This window comes from Phalangium opilio, unplaced genomic scaffold, assembly GCF_054372755.1.
Source record: "Phalangium opilio isolate 3A_F unplaced genomic scaffold, DU_Popi_V2 ptg000075l_1, whole genome shotgun sequence".
NCBI classification, from domain to species: Eukaryota; Metazoa; Arthropoda; class Arachnida; order Opiliones; family Phalangiidae; genus Phalangium; species Phalangium opilio.
Genome location: NW_028324184.1, coordinates 1,366,347 through 1,383,170, shown reverse-complemented (window position 1 = coordinate 1,383,170; position 16,824 = coordinate 1,366,347). Strand labels below are relative to the sequence as shown.

At 39.8% G+C, this 16,824-nt stretch overlaps 1 protein-coding gene across 4 annotated transcripts in view; it reads right to left on the bottom strand.

Annotated features, from left to right (window-relative positions):
- Positions 1–16,824, bottom strand: part of LOC149658686 (uncharacterized) — a 167,112-nt gene that overhangs the window by 95,757 nt on the left and 54,531 nt on the right. The window lies entirely within an intron of this gene.

Here is a 16,824-nt window from a genome sequence, read left to right as displayed (position 1 = left end):
GAAAAATTTTTCTCTTCGCAACTAGGGCGCGTCGGGAGGGGGAAAAAATTCAGGCCTCTTCACTCTTGCAAAATTTTCATTTCGGGTTTTCTCTTCATAGATGATGTCCACGGTACTAACCATTATTGAAGTGAACTTCGTGTAAGGTAATATATTTCTGCTCAAAGTGATAAGGAAAATGTTCTTTTAGTAGAGGAAAAAATGTAATATTTTGTTCCTATAATATAAAAGGCGTTTATCTAACGCGTTGTTATTTATTTTAACAACGCGACGCGAATTTCTTTCAAAGTTTCAATATTTAAGCCTAAACATTACCTACTTTCCACTGAAAAATTTATAAAAGATTATTTCTCTAATGCCTAAAGGTCCAAATTTTCTCTGCCCACGTATTAAAGGGGTGGGGGGGGGGGTCTGCGGGGATAAAACGGAAGGAAGTCGCAAATTTAGTCGACCCTCTTTTCATTATTCGATATGAATTATATTATTTTTACGCGTAAAACTTGGCGAAAAAAGAGCCTTTGGCGTTTTGATAAAAAGGAGAGAGAGAGAGAGAGAGAGAGAGAGAGAGAGAGAGAGAGAGAGAGAGAGAGAGAGAGAGAGAGAGAGAGAGAGAGAGAGAGAGAGAGAGAGTAACACCGGTGTTTTGGAGTAGAACAAAAGTTAGGTAAATATCATCATCATCATAAGTGCGTCTCTTGAAAGAATTCAAGTAACTATTATGACGTGGTGGTAAAACGTTGTCTTAAAAAGGACAGACGTTTCTCTGCTAGATGAGATATACTAATCATTGATATATTACTTGAAAACACTTAAACTTTGGCTCACTTTGTTACGCGTTTAGAATAAGCCTCGGGGGATGAATTTGAGTCTTTGTAAATTAAACCCCCTCTATTGTTTGCGCTATGCCATGGTCACGTGCCTCGAAAGAATTAGGGATGCCAGAAAAAAAGCCTTCCAGCTAATTTCGCGATAAATACTCCACAATGGATGTGTAAAAAATTGATTACGCGAGTGTTTGTTTTTGTATTTAATTTATAATTCTGTAAAATTTCTTGTTATGTATTTCAAATTTCATGTTAATTCTTTCCAATATTCATGTTTAACCTAATTCAATTCCTTTTAAAAATTCCTTCAATATTCCTAAGTAAAACTCTAAATTCATGCTTTCTTTATACTTAAAACCGAAAATATCTCCGAAGAGAACCAAAGGGTTAAAAACCCCGGGAAAGCCCCTCCGTAAGCTGGTGGAAGAGAGTCTCTTTGACCACACCTGCATGGGCCTCTTTCACCAGCCCAAGGAGCGAGCTTCAAAAAGAAAAATACCAACAAATAAAAAAAATCAGATAACGCATTACCAGCGACTCGAAAGGTCCACCACAGACCTCTCTGCCGTAGCAGAATTTAAAATCTTCCAAGACCAACCAAACTAGAAACTTGTAATTGTCTATTTTGTCTATTTTGTCTATTTTAATTAAACAGTTTTTTTACATTTAAATCTATTCGCAATTCCTTATAAGGCCGCTATTAATCATCCCAACAGTTATAGTAACTGTTTCAGTCCGGTCACTATAACTTAACACCAGCTCTCCCCTAAAAGAACTCTAAACATAGGATTTCGTTACCCTACCGGTGCGGATATTCTAAATGGTGCTTCGAAACCCGGGATTATTAACACTTTAGATTTAAACGGTAAACTCGTAACCGCGTAAATATGTCGGACCCAATAGACAATACCTTGAACCCTTCCGGAAGCAACCAAGGTAACCAAACCAAAAGGACCACCCAAACTGCACAAAATGCCGCCAATAACACGGTACCACCGGCATTACCAACCAAATCAACGACCAAAGACTTTAAACTCGCTCGAGCTGCCCAAAAAAGCGCTCGAAATGCCGCCAAAAGAAAAATGGATACCTTAGCAAACCTGCTGAACGACACCACCCTCAACGAAGAGGATCTAGAGGACACCCTCACGATTTTAAACCAAAAAGAAGAAGACCTAATCCAAGCAGATGCCAAACTTCTCGACCTAATCGACGATGAGACCGCGCTGGAAAAGGAGTCCGACGACGCCATCACGCTTCGAGAAAACCTCTCGTCAATAAAACTCAAGGCGACGAGAGCCCTCCAAAGGGCACACCAAATCAACGGGACGCAACCAAACTCAACGGCGTCAAACTACAGTGGATCGACCGTAGTCACCGGCATCAACCCACCAGGACCAGCACCAAAAAGTCACCCAAAATTACCACAAATCAACATTCCAATGTTTTCCGGAGACCGTTCCCAGTGGAACAGCTTCTGGAGCCGATTCACCGCAGTCATCGAAAACCAAGGATTCACGAAAGTAGAAAAATTTATATATCTTGTTGGTTATTTGCAAGGCGAAGCCCTTCAGGCTGTTAAAGGTTATGACGAAGTTGATGCATCATACGACGAGGCTGTAATAACTCTCAAAAAGAGATATGATTGTAAAGATTTCGCGATGCATTCGCATATTCAAAATTTAATGAACATACAGCCCGTCCTTAGTTCCAAAGACCTTAAATCACTTCGTCATCTCCTAGACACGTGTGAAATTAGTATAAGAAGTTTGAAGGGATTGGGTTACGAAACGAAAGACAAAGCCTCGTTTATTAGCCCCGCCCTACTAAGGTGTTTGCCCGATGATATAAGAACAGAATGTTGCTTAAAAAGAAAACCTGGGTCAGATTGGGACGCCGAGGAATTGTTAGAATTCCTCAGGGAACAAATTGAATGCAGAGAAATGTCTCAAATGCTAAGCGCAGGCGCAACCAATAATGTAGTAAGATTAGAAAATTACCAAGAAAAACCAAAATTTAAATTTAGAGCTGAAAATAACCGCCCTAGAGCGTCAGCTTCCCAATTAGCTACTGTTATAGCCCCAACCACAGCACCCGAAAATAGCTTCTGCCTCTTTTGTAAAATCGCTGGTCACAAAACCATTAATTGCGAAAACCATACCCTAGAAGAAAAGAGAACCGTAGTTAGAGAGAGCGGCAGGTGTTACCTATGCCTTCGCTTTGGTCACGATACGAGACAATGTAGGTCAAGATTTAGAACCTGCAAAAATTGTCCAAAAAGACACAATTTCGCCATGTGCGAGGGAAATCCCGCACACAAAAAATCAAATAGTAACCCTGATAACCAGGCGGAATCAGTTACCATGGCAATGGCGCCAATAAAATCCCCTTCCGAAAATATTATGCTCCAAAGAGCGGTGGCTGTAGCCAAAAACCCAGTTCAACCCCAAAATTACCTCCTAGCTAAATGTTTTCTAGATGGGGGGAGTCAAGGTTCCTTTATAAGAGAAGAACTCGCAAAAAAGTTGAAACTACCAATAGTAGGGGATCAAGACCTCGATGTTTTTAGCTTTGGAAACAGTAATCCCCACAAAGAAAAACTTAAAAGGGTTAAAGTCACGCTCCAAAATAGGGAAAACCCTAGTCAAACCATAGAAATCATAGCTATAGTGCAAAAGTTTTTAACCTACGACTTCACTAAATCTAGTGACGTAAAAATCCACGAGGTATTAGAATCAAAAGGTATCAAATTAGCTGATGATTCAGACCAAATTTCCAACCTTGAAAACCCCGAAATAGATATATTAATTGGGGCGGATTTTTACTGGGCTATTGTTAGCGGAAAAACCGAAAGACTAGGACCAAGAACGGTAGCTCTAGAAACAACATTGGGATGGTGTCTTAGCGGGCCCGAGAAAAACAGTAACATTGTAAATTCAACCCAATCGGTAGCCACTATGTTAGTTAGCCTAGGACAAAGGCGCGTTAATGATACGCTAAAAACCTTCTTTGACTTAGAAAGCCTAGGCATAAATAGTTCCGAGATCGAGGAAAACCCAAACGATAAGGCTTTAACGACATACTATGAAGATGTAGAGTTTGACCCAGAACAGGGACGCTATAGCGTCAAATTCCCCTGGCAAGTTAGCAAATCCGTCCTACCGGACAATTACCAAGTTGCCCTAAAAAGAATGCAAGGCTTAGAAAAAAGATTTCAAAAGGACCCAGATTACTATCAAAAATACAAGGGTGTAATTCAAGAGCAGTTGGACACGGGGGTGGCAGAAAAGATTCCTATAGAGCAATCGAAAATTTCCATAGCAGGAACCTACTACATTCCTCACCAGGGGGTGGTAAGAGATCACGTAAAAACCACAAAACTACGTGTGGTATTTGATGCGTCATCGCACGCGTACGGTAAACCTTCCCTTAACGATTGCCTTCTCCCTGGGCCAAACTTGAACCCTGACCTACTAAGCCTACTGTTAAGATTTAGGTACAATCAAGTTGCTATCATAGCAGATATCGAAAAAGCTTTTCTGCAGGTGGCTCTCCACGCCTCAGATAAAGATTCGGTTCGTTTTCTGTGGGTTCAGGAGGATGACAAAGGCAATATTATTCCTGGCCAGTATGACGTCCTTAGAATGACACGTGTTCCCTTCGGGGTTACCTCCAGTCCTTTTTTGTTGGCATGCACCATCAAATACCACGCCCAACAAACCAAAGAAATTCCAGATATAGTCAGGCAAATAGTAAATAACGATATTTATGTAGATGACCTCACAACCGGGGGTAAAAATGTCCAACAGGGGTATGAAATTTCCATGGGCGCCTCTCAGTTAGTGAAAGGAGCTGGGATGAAATTGAGAAAATGGTGTACAAACTCTTTAGAATTGCGAAAAATGTGGGCCTCCCATGATGAAGAAGAGAAAAACAAGTTGTTTGAACAAGAGACAGAGATAGTAGAATCCAAAGTGCTAGGTGTCAGGTGGGACCCAAACAATGACAATTTTACCTTCGACCTATCAAAACTGGCAAAGGCCGGGAAAACGGGAAAAGCTACCAAAAGACAAGTCCTAAGCCTAGTAGCTCAAATTTTTGACCCCTTGGGTCTTTTGTCAGCATACACAATCAGGGCGAAAATGCTTTTACAAATTTTATGGCAGTCAAAGGAGGATTGGGATAAAGAGCTCCCCCATGAAACTAAATAGATATTTGAAACTTGGGTTAACGAACTATCCCTAATTGAAAACATACAAATTGTTAGGCACTATTTCTACACAACCAATGATGAAATCACCGAATTAGAGCTTCATTGTTTCTGTGATTCCAGCATGAAAGCCTACGCCACACTTGTATACGTTAGGTTCAAGACCATAAATAACCAAGTTGGGGTTGCCTTAGTTACCGCAAAAGCACGCGTAGCCCCTTTAAAAGACCTCAGTTTACCAAGGTTAGAGTTGATGGGATGCCTTTTGGGCGCCCGGCTCACAAACAATGTCAAAGAAACTTTCCAAGAGAAGTTAGTTGCAATTACCTATTGGACTGACTCCATGATCGCTCTAGCCTGGGTAACCGGTAACACCAACCAATGGAAACCATTTGTTTCAAATCGCGTCACCGAAATACAAAAATTAACCCAAAAAGATAATTGGTATCATTGCCCCGGAATTTGCAACCCCGCAGACTTACCAACCAGGGGAATAAAGGCAGGGGATTTGAAAAACAGTAGTCTATGGTGGCAAGGGCCAGCTTGGCTTAAACAACCAAAGGAAAATTGGCCAAAAACCGCACAACCAGATATAGATATAGAGTCCATAGAGAAGGAAAGGAGGAAAATTACCTTAGCCGTTAAAGTAACTGAAAAATATGGCGTCCAAAATTTAATTGACCTAAACAATCACCACAACCTAAATAAAGTTTTGCGCATCACCGCCTACCTCTTCCGTTTTATAAACAACGCCAAAGGCTTGAGAAAAGAAACAGGACCAATAAACGCGGAAGAATTAATAAAATCAGAAAAGATTTGGATCAAATCAGTTCAGTTAGATGAGTTTGGACCTGAATTGAGATCATTAAAAATGGGGGAAGAAATTAATACCAATTCCAAAATAGCTTCCCTACGACCAATCCTTAACGAATCAGGTTTAGTTTGTGCTGGCGGACGACTAGAAGAGTCATCATTATCCTACGCGGAGAAATACCCCATTATTATGACCAAAAACCAAAGGCTAGCAAAACTCATTGTTATCAGAAGCCATTCCCAAATTTTCCACGGGGGGATAAATGATACTGTCGCCCAAGTCAGGGAGCGTTACTGGATTCCAGCAGTAAGACAATTGGCCAAGACCATAGTAAAAGATTGCGTCACTTGTAAAAGATTTCGAGCTAAGTTGGGTGAAATGCCAACCGCTCCCTTACCAAAGGACCGAATAGAAGAGTCCCTACCTTTCTCAATTCTTGGGATTGATTTTGCAGGACCATTGATAGCGAAAGTTAATAACAAAGAGCAGAAAACCTATATTTGTTTAGCCACCTGCGCGGTAACGCGCGCAATCCATCTTGAACTCGTACCCTCGCTTAGCACAGAGGACTTTCTCTTGGCCTTCAGGCGAATAATAGCTAGGAGGGGGGTGCCGTCTGTTGTCTACACAGACAACGCAAAAACATTTAAAAAAGCTCATTCAGACCTTAAAACCATTTGGCAAACCCTTAACCAGTCAAAATTAAAAGAATTTTTTGGAAACCACACTATTCAGTGGAAATTTATTATTGAACGTGCCGCTTGGTATGGGGGCTGGTGGGAACGGCTAGTCCGGTCCACCAAAACCTGTCTCAAGAAATGCATAAGCAGAGCTTCCCTAACCTACCACGAATTAGAAACGATTCTAATCGAAACCGAGGCTTTAATCAATTCAAGACCCATTACCTATTCTTACAACGATATAAATGAACCCACTCCACTCTCGCCATCCGAATTTCTAACGGGGCGTAGATTAATGTCATTACCTCCAATAACTTGTAAAAAACAAACAATTCCAAAAACACGCCTTGAGATAACCAAAAGATTAAAGTATCGCGAGCATTTAATTGAAAAAATTTGGAAACGATGGAGACATGATTACCTAATGGAACTGCGTTCCGCCCACCACGCGAAAACCGCGAAAAATCAATCCGTATTTAAAATCGGAGACGTGGTATTAATCCACGAAGACAAAGTGCCAAGGCATATGTGGAACCTTGGTTTAATAAAAGAAGTGATAATAGGGCGGGACGGTAAAATAAGATCATGTCTCGTCAAAACCACAAACGGAAATTGTATCAGGCGCACAGCACCTGTGCAATTTAGAAATTAACGATTAGTAGGAGCGCGTAAACCCTTGGTAATATTTGACCTCTACCGTTATGTCATATATTACCGGGGGGAGTGTAAAAAATTGATTACGCGAGTGTTTGTTTTTGTATTTAATTTATAATTCTGTAAAATTTCTTGTTATGTATTTCAAATTTCATGTTAATTCTTTCCAATATTCATGTTTAACCTAATTCAATTCCTTTTAAAAATTCCTTCAATATTCCTAAGTAAAACTCTAAATTCATGCTTTCTTTATACTTAAAACCGAAAATATCTCCGAAGAGAACCAAAGGGTTAAAAACCCCGGGAAAGCCCCTCCGTAAGCTGGTGGAAGAGAGTCTCTTTGACCACACCTGCATGGGCCTCTTTCACCAGCCCAAGGAGCGAGCTTCAAAAAGAAAAATACCAACAAACAGTGTTGTTCTTGGTAGTACAAATGTACTTTTTTAGTACATTTTCAAATTTCGAGTACGAAAAATACATTTTGTATTTTTGGTAGGTTATTTAGTACTTTTTGGAATTTCTAGAATGGGAAGTATATTTTAATTTTTTTGGGGGACGATTTTGCACTTTTTTGAATAACGACGAGGAAATTAATCTCTTAGTATTTAAAAAAGTTGATTCTTTTTTTGGACGAACTTAATCTGGCGGACACCTTTTTTATTTTTCAACTCACTTTCTTTTTTAAAAAAAATAAGTCTCTACGCACAGCAAAAAAGCCAAATGGAAAAATGAGCCAATCACCCATCGTTCTTTTGTACCCTTTGAACCCTTTCCATGGAATTTTTTTTTTCCAGAGTGGCGCTAAACTTGAGTGGGGGTCCGGGGGAAACGACTAAACGTGTTACTGCTATCGGAGTAGCGAGGTTAAGCATTCCTTAACGCTTGAGACTTTTGATGTTCCCGTGGTTTATTTAGTTTTAATTACTTGGTTTTAATTAATATGGATTATATTATTAGAATAAAATAAATAATATTCCATAAATTAATATAAAAAAATAATCTTATAATTATATTTAAGATATTTTGTATCTTAGATGGCGCGCTAAGCGTTTCGGAGGGGGGTGAAAGTGAAAAGTACGTTTTCCCCCCCTTTTTCTGGAAAAGTACGTTTTAGAGTTGAGAAAAGTACATTCCCAAAATTGCTAAGAACAACACTGCCAACAAATAAAAAAAATCAGATAACGCATTACCAGCGACTCGAAAGGTCCACCACAGACCTCTCTCTGCCGTAGCAGAATTTAAAATCTTCCAAGACCAACCAAACTAGAAACTTGTAATTGTCTATTTTGTCTATTTTGTCTATTTTAATTAAACAGTTTTTTTACATTTAAATCTATTCGCAATTCCTTATAAGGCCGCTATTAATCATCCCAACAGTTATAGTAACTGTTTCAGTCCGGTCACTATAACTTAACACCAGCTCTCCCCTAAAAGAACTCTAAACATAGGATTTCGTTACCCTACCGGTGCGGATATTCTAAAGGATGAAAGCGAAAATGAACAGGGATTTCTTTTTTTTTGTTGTTTTTTCATTTTAATTAATCACGCATTTGTGAAGTGTGACACTGTGACTGACGAAGGGTTGAGTTCGCATTTAATAAATAACCAAATGGACCAAAAAGATACAATTGTTGAGCCTAAGATTCGTTTACTTGGGATGTAAATAAACCGAGGGGTCGGACGTTTAGGAAAAAGTGTACGGGATTTCGAAATCCAATTTGATTTTGTCGGATTTCGTTTGATTTCGTCTGATTTCATCGGATTTCATTTGATTTCATCGGATTTCGTTTGATTTCAGAATTCGATAAAATCCAATGGATTTCATCGAATTTTAAGATTTTTCCCGTGATTCCGTCGGATTTTGCTATTTTTACCGTTATTTCGACTGATTTTGCGATATTTCCCTTGATTTCGTTGGATTTTGAGGTTTTTCGCGTGATTTCCTCGGATTTTGAGATTTTTCCCCGTAATTTCGTCGGATTTTGTGATTTCTTTTGATTTTGGATTTCGTGAATTTTGTAATGGATTTCACGATTTCTTTACTGATTTTGCTTCTGATTTTGTGATTTCTATGTTGATTTCGTGATTTCTTTGTTGATTTTGTGATTTTTTACTGATTTTATGATTTCTTTACTGATTTTGTGATTTCGGATTTTTTTAATTGATTTCGGATTTCTTAAATTGGATTTCACGTTTAGCGTACGGGATTTCATGAATGACCGACCCCTCGAAATAAACCCAAACTTGAGAATAGAGTATCAATTATATAAATTAAAGAAAAACTTAGTTCCATTCGCTAGTATCTCGTAAAACCACAACCAAAATTCAATTGAAACCCTTTAACAGACAACTGTTGACCATTCTTCCAAACCACTATTCAAACCACGCGCAAAAGTTCGCAAACAAATTCTCCTCGGAATCGGGATTGGTCTCGCCCTTTCGGAAAAATCTAAAACAAAGAGAAAGAAAGCGATCTGGTTGGGGGATTAAACCAACTTAAAATAGGAAAAGAGAAGGGCTGACCAAGAGCTCGGTCCAAGGTGCGTCGAGCGCGCCGTTTTTATCGAAAGTCAGAAGGAATGTATAGCCATGATTTCCAACCACCAGAATATACTACGCTGAATGGAAAAGGCTACGCAAAGTCTTAGTCACGCCTACTTTTGACAGCGGTGTATTCTCAAGATGAAAAACGTAAACGTACAGTCGAACGTGTGTTAGTGTTAAGAGAATTTCCGGTTCAAGAGAGAACAATAGGAGCTGGATTGGACGAGGAGGAGATGCGCGTGGGTCGGGGATCAGGATGGTGCAGGCGTGGGATGGAGCTACTATGGACTAACGGAGCAGTCAATAAATGCTTCGTAAAAGTCCAACCTCAACACACCCAGCTGCTTTGTTATATCGTAAGGTTTTGGACAACTTGGGCTCGCCGCGCCTCTACACAATTTGTAACGAGACAGTAATTACAAGCCCAGTCAAAAAGATACGTATACGCTGTCAGGAGTAAACTTAAAGGAAGTGTGAAACGTGCGCGGAAAGAAACCACTTCACGCAAATATCTTATGCCCTTGAAGAATTTTACACGTAACTTATAAACCCTGATTTGCGCGTCATACGTGTAGTATTCACCCCACGGTACGTTACACCTACAACCCAAATGGTCTATGGTGGCTTCTATGACAACTCAGTATGAAGATTTCTGTTAAATTATTTTTTTTAGAACCGCGCAGTGTAAAATCAGTTCTTATACGAAGTCTTATTCTTGAACTTCTTTGACGTTAATTTATTTTTTGATCTTCAGGGACGATTAAACTAATGACATCTCATTCTCAATTCCGAGATAAAGACAGCTAGTGACGTCAAAGGCGCTCCAGTTTCTTTAAAAAACAAGATGATCGTGCAGTATACGAGAACGAAGACAAGTAAAATTACATTTTTAACCCATATTTCAGTGAAATGAGGGGGGAAAAAATATCACGAAATTCATTTCTAATATTTCCGGAACAAAGGGCGGCTAGGGAGACTCAAAGTTTATAATTAGTCAGCCGGCTGCCCGCGTTAGTTCAATGGAGGGGGGAGGTAGTCGTGTTGGATAGTTCGTTACATCGTGTCTTTTACCAGATATTATAGAAATGCGGCTTTCAGCAAATCACTCGCAGTTTTCTCTACAGTTAAATTAATAGTAATATGTTTCACCACGCAGTTACTACAGAAGTTCATAACGTTAGTGAAAACCAAAATAATTTGGGTTCGTCTCTTGCGAGTTTTGACATTTTTTTTTACTGCTTGTAGCTGGACGCTACATATTTGTTCACCATTTGCCAAGATGGTGGAAGATTGAACAAATATTTCATAATGAGTGGGTACCCACTCCTCCTAACTAAAGTGGATTAGACTAATCACTTAATCAGTACTAATTAACTATCAGTAAGTATCAAAAATGTCCAACAGATGGAAATGAAAAATAACGCGTTTAAAAGGTATATAAATTAAAATAAAAACGGAGAAATCAATTGAACAACAACCACTTTAGTGATGAACATCTGTTAATAATACTCGGGAAGTGGTTGGTGGTGAGTATATCTTTCATCCTATTCATTTAGAAATCCTTTAGGAAGGACTATAATATTAAAACGCGTGCAGAGTCATTATGATTCTAGATGTACCCCGAATTAGGGAAGAGCCATTAACTTCCCGACCCCCCCCCCCCCCACCTCGACTCCCTCGGAGTTCGTTGTTGACCTATTAGTCGAGTATACACTCCTAAATATTGGGCAATAATACTCTGATATCGAGATTAAACCGTATATACTCAAGCACGCTCGCCTTAAAAAGATAAATAAAATGTAAATGTAACGTATTTAAGTAATTAAATCTAAGTAAGGGCTGCACCCTTTTATAAAAGTTTACATCGTTATAATATTTAAGCTATAATCATCTTCGTGATGGCCTAAATTATAGTAAACAGAGCCAAGGGGAACCTCAAAAAGTTTCAAGCCTAAAGAGACGGTGAAATATATATTCACCTTCATCTAGCGGAATTGTGCATTAAATTGGTAGAAGCGCGTGTGGGTTGGTAATGTAAGGCTAATTACTCCACATGTTTGGCTATTTCCTTGTTTTAAGCGTTAATCAATGTTTGGGAGGACATGTGTTCCGGTGACACTCGCATTGACCCAAAGAACACGCCCAAACATGGCTTGCCTCATAAACAATACAATATAGATGCTTGTGTGGGAAAATACCGCGAAAATTGCGCCAAAGTTATAAGGGGGGAGACGCGTCTTTAATTATCGTTTTGGCGGGAGATGCCATGGAATTATAACACGAAGGGCGATAGTTTCCCGCCTTCTATCAACTAAAGCGAACGCCTTTTGAATAAACAAACAAGAAAAAAAGAAATCAAAGTGAAGCGAAAGGGAAAGACAGAATTAATTAAATTAGGGAGGAAATCGCTATAAACATTTCCGCTATCCTGCAAACTTATCTAATAAGAATTTCTTGGAATACTTAACATTACAGATTTTGATGGCGTTAACTCGACGGAGGAATGCTGCGTGGTGTTTAATTCATTTTAACAGCGGCCGCCTGCAGTTGACGCGTGCACTTACTTTCGATTATTAAAATTTACATATTGATTTTTCAAGGTAAAATAATTAGTTCGTGTAATGAAATTATTTACACTATTTAAATGGAAAGAAGAATCGTGGCAAAACACGTTAAATAATAATACCAAAAGTGGATGAGAGGAAAAGTATGAAAATGGCCAAAAGTCGCGAGTCATCAGAGTTTCGCCGTAGTTGACTGTTTTATTGGCGTATAGCTATACTGGGCCTGTTCACGCCCTTAAAAGAGGTCTTGTGTTAATTCGCGGTTACCGTTGTCTGCTATTGTGTATGCTAAAACTTCCTCGATTTGTGTTTGTAGTCAGGACAGAGTAGCTGATATTGTTTTAAAAGGTATTTGAAGGTATAATATGGATTTAAGTAAGGTTATCGAAGCAATAAAATAGCACATAAAACTAGATACGTTTAAAACAAATCTCGGTAATTTAGCTATAGCGCGAGCAGCTTGCGTCGTGATTCGCGTGATCGAGAGGGCTATGGTTAAACCAAGGAGCATAAATGTCTGAACTACTTTCAATCGCGAGTTTGCAAGTCCATCAGTCACTAGTAAACTAAATAGTTATTGGCGAAACTTTGATGTCCGCGTTTTTTAACACAGGCTCGATGGCCATTGTCATACTTTCCCTCTCATCCACATTTGATAATACGAAAGATAAATTGCAATTCGGAGTTGCCGACTTCATTCTCGGAACAGGTAGTACATTGTCTTAATCGAATACCTTCGAAAATGGCTAATTATAGATTCCGTTTGCATCTGAAATGGGACTTGGCGAGAGCAATCGATTAAAATTTGTCCGTTTTGCGCGAAAATAAAGCGCGAAATATATTAAAAAGTTCACCTCCAACCGTTCAGAACGCGTGTATCGCAATTTTTGCGAAAGTTACGAAATAATTTCAATATTTTTTAATACCATACGATCACCACCGCGACGGTTAAATTTTATAAAAAACGATCCTTCAAGCGTCGACTAAAAAACCTCCGCGGTAAAAAAAGGCGAGTCAGTGGCTGTCAAAACCTTTCCTCGACACTTCAACATCAAAATTCAAGCGCGGGAAAAAAGGGAGCTGGCTGCAAAGTAGAAAAGAATGTCAATAGCAAAAAGGCCACGTTCGCGCCCAACTTTGATAAAGTCGCGTGGTCAAGAAACACGCTCTTGGATGACGCGGACGCCTTTGAAAGGCGAAAGCGGGTTTTTAAAAGAGGGGTTACATCATGGCGCGGCTTCTCCATCAATTCACTAGACATCAAAACCAGCCTGGTCTACCATCATTCCGCAAGGATATACCTCCGATTCCAAACGCGTTTCTTTTTCCATAGCAAGCGCAAATTCCCCATTCCTTTTCTTAAAAAATACACCTACAATCAATTATTAAAAGGAAGAGTACCTCTGGGCCACGTCGCGTCTTATGGAGCGTAATTTTGGCGGGTCGCCCATCGCGTGCGTCCGAGATAGTTCCCGCCAAGAAAAAGGGTGGGAAAGTTAAAGAAGGGAAAAATATAAAGGTATAACCAAGCAAGCCTCTATAGCGGGCTAAGTTGTCATCATATCATATTGGCAACCCGTGTAAAGGTATCCGGGTCTTCTAAGGGCATTGACGTAGTAAATCCAATTTGAAGGAATTTTATATTCGTAGTTCTAGAATTCATAACCACCACCGTCTTATCCGGTTGTACTATGTCAGTGAAGAAACCCTTCAGGGAACCCTAGTCCCGAACCCCAATCTCTGCACGTGCTAAGTAAAATTAGAATTAGTCAGAACTACCAAATTCCTATATATTCCTAGTAAAAAATATCCCAAGTTGATATAACGATTGCAAACGTGGTAAATAAATTGTCGCTATGGTCATCATGCCCTTGAGCGTAATTGGCCACCAAGTACACCCACTCCACGCGCTGATTATTACCGAGCTCCATTAGAACCGAATAGACCACCATTTATTTTATCAACTATACCAATAAAACTAACACCAAGGCAAGGTAAAGCCCATACGCAAAGCGGGACTTACAACATTCTAGCCGTAAAAAGGTATCCGACCGGAAGGTCCAATGTACTGTATGATGGCTGAGTCTACGATCCCAAGACCAGGGGGGGGGAGAGAAAAGGAAAAGAAAAGCGGCGAGCGAAAAAGGCGTCTAGAGCAGCCAACCTCAGATGACCGCCAATTTCGGCTTAAGAGAATGGATTCCTTTACGAGAAGTTAACGGTCAAAGCCGATTGACTTTTAGGCTCCCCCCCTCCCCCTGCTCGCCATTTAGGTCTCTAACGTATACACGACGACGTACAAGGTACAACTACCACCAGCACCACCACCGTAAAACCAAGGCCCAGGAAGGTTGGTTGGTTGTACGAGCTAGCTAGGAGATTACTATGGCAAGTAAAATCGCGTGTCTTCTTTCTCTCCTCTCGGGCGTGGGTGGGGTCTTATAGTTCTTCTTCTTCTTCTCTCTACTAGGAAGCAGAAAGTACCCGGACAGGGCGTGATGGACTCTAACTTGAATGATGGTCGACGATTAGGAAACTGCCCCGTACCCGCTTACTATAGTCGTTTGGGCATATATAGTAGAAATCACCCCATGCATTGTTCTGCACGGAAGATCCCGTCGAACGCGCCTTTATTTTTTACGCGAAACCTCGATAAAGACCGACTTCCTCTTGCCCCCCTCTCTCTCACCCAGTACCGCACCGTGCGGTACTGTACCACCGCCCAATGATCGCGAATACAGCCTATTACCCCGCTTTACTTTATTGCCGTTGTTGTTAAGAATGGATTGAATACACATGCCGTGTCCGGTACAGAATAACTCGAGATAGATGGAATATTAGCTGGTCATAGTGTAAAAAGTCAAGACCAATAACGATACAGTTCATATTCCCTTTAAAAAAGTCATACATCTAACATAATTAAAATGAAAAATTGAAAGGCGAAAAAGAAACAAATAAAATTAAAAAAAATCAAGGCCAGCTATCTATCAGTCCTTCTTCTTAGAAAAACAGTAATCTAGATAAATAAATTTAAAATCCAACATAAAAAAAAAGTTTTAGACTGTCGACCTTATAGCTCGTCTTAAGATGCAAAAATATGCGGAGAGCAAAGGCTTAAGTAATTCTGGTTGGTGCTGGGTGCGTGGTTGAGTAAAGCTATTACGATATTAAAGAAAAAACTAGGCCTAAGTCGGTTGAAAAGCCATAGCAGCGGCTACTAGAGAAGCGAGTTAAAAAGTTAAAGGAGAGAAAGGCAATTGCCCGGACTCTCCTCGACGTATTATTCAACAACAGGAAGACGAAAATAAATAAAACCATCCTTCTCTCCCACCGCAGTTCGCGTTCCCAAACTGTCAAAACGGGACGAAAGAACCTAGCCCCATATACGTCTACCAGTCTTTCAAGCGCCAAGGGTCGGACACTTCAACAACAAAAACATAATGCAGGGAGGGGGCGTTGTAATTTTAATCGCGTCCCAATTTAATTGTTTTTCATCGTGAAAAGAAAAATTAAGAAAAACATATTTAATGAATTCTTTTACTATTTACGTAAGACATATCAACGTAATGGAACAGCTATACCCGAATGCCATTTTAAAAATCAAAGTAGATTAGAATTTCATCGTTAATGTAGCATTTTTGACCTCAAATACAAAAGAGGCGCCTGCAATTATTATATTTCGAGTTTCAATTGTTTATTTCGCGGAGTTGGCGTTTCTCATCTCAAAAAGGATACGATATCGGTTTCCGAAAGAGCCTAGCTAAGTGGAATAGCGGTGGTGGTAAGGGAGGGTTACTTAAGTAAGCAAATCAATCGTCCACCGATTATATTTTATCTTAACAAACGGAATATTCAGAACCTGTTTCTTAGGCTAAATTGGTTGTCGTAAGACAAATTTGAATTCGATTCGTAGTATATGTATTTTAAATGTCTATACGGGAGACCTTGTGAGCGGGGAATATTTGGCAAGTGTACAACACCACGCTCGCCCCCAACACAGCTAGCTAGATGACTGGGGTTAGGAGTGACCCCAATTGGGTGCTTTAACGCTTTTCGTCATCTTGTTGCGTCGTCCCCGCCACTGAGGAGATATAAGAATAGAAATACTCCCCCAGCTCCTCTCCTCAACATCACTCTTCCATCCCAACACCCAAAAGTTTTCCTTTCCACCGCAGAAACCATTCATAAAAGCGTTCCCTCGACTTCTATTACACACCCTTATTTTTTTACACAACGTTAGGTCATACCTTAGTTAAAGGGATAGTAGCCAAAATAAATCAATAAACTTTTTGTTAGTAGTAGTATATACTATACAGATACGCAAGCATCCAAGATGGCCGCCACCAAGAAAAGTTCATATACTACTTTTGCTTACTGTTTTGGAATGGCTACACTGTTACGACTTTTTCCTATTTTATTTTCGAACTTTAAATAAGGAAACTAAAGAGGACACAACTTTTCACTGAACTAGATCCGGGTCAAATAGTTGAGTCACAGCAGAAGTGAGATGAGACTAGAAGTGAAGGGATCTAGC